This window comes from Lipotes vexillifer, unplaced genomic scaffold (assembly GCF_000442215.2).
Source record: "Lipotes vexillifer unplaced genomic scaffold, Lipotes_vexillifer_v1.1 scaffold445, whole genome shotgun sequence".
In the NCBI taxonomy this organism is placed as follows: domain Eukaryota; kingdom Metazoa; phylum Chordata; class Mammalia; order Artiodactyla; family Lipotidae; genus Lipotes; species Lipotes vexillifer.
Window position 1 is genome coordinate 2,153,499 of NW_006774995.1, and position 1,115 is coordinate 2,154,613.

Here is a 1,115-nt window from a genome sequence, read left to right on the forward strand (position 1 = left end):
AGCAGCTGCAAGCCATGTTCCCAATTGCAGCAAGTATGGTATTCAGCAACAGTACCCCTCAAACCCAAGATGAGGACATAGGATCTGGGAAAAGACTTTTCTCCTGATCTGTGAATTTATTTATAGGAAAAGTCTGACAGAATTATATAAACTGAAATCATGGTTATATATTAATGAATAACGTTCAGTAAAATAGTACAATTTTTTGAAATTGAGATTTTCCTGAGACAGTTGGGCAAGGTCTATAAGTTGAAGTAAATCTAGTTTATTTCATTTCATTTCAACTCAGCGAGCATTTCTTGATTACTAATCCTGCACCTGGTACTGTGATAGGTGATGTGAATGCAAATCCCAGCCTTCAAGGGACTCACTGTCTCTTGGGGAAGAAAGACAATTAAACAGCTCCATGACAACAGGATACTTGCTATAATGGAGGAAAGCAAAGGATGCTTTGGGAGCCAAAGAAAGGGAATGTCTAACTGTTGAAGAAGGAGGCATTTTCTTTCAGAGTTTGAAGAGCAGGTGACATCTGAACTTAATCTTGAAGTGATCATTGGCCTAGCTGAGAAAGGAGAGGAGAGATTCCAGGTTTCAGGAAAACATATGCAAAGGCACAGAAGCACTGAAGAGCACTTATGTGTGGAGAATGACAAATCACTGGGGATGGCTGTAGGCTGAAGTTCCACTAGAGTTCATGCGTGGGACAGGTTACCATGATGTGGAGTTGCAGACGAAACTTTCTTGGAAGAGATTTGACTTGAATTTAACTTTGAAAATGGCCATGAGGACGGTAAAGTGAGAGAAGTGGGAATCCTAGATGGGGAAAGAATATAATCAGAGCATCCAGGGAAGGAATGACCTGGCAATTAGGGTAGGCAGAAAGCAAACCAGATTGCTTGGACTGGAGAAGTAGAGACAAACAAGGAAGAGTCAATAGGTATTATCTTGGGTAACAACCTGAGGTTATTGGCGTTGGCTATCTAGAATGGTGTGTTAAGAAGGATTCTGAAATAGACTTTGGGCTGTGGAATGAGTGCTGTGATTGCTTTGTAATGTCTGCTAAAGGCAAGGAAGAGGGAGACATTGGCACACGTGTCATGTATCTGATATTCCTG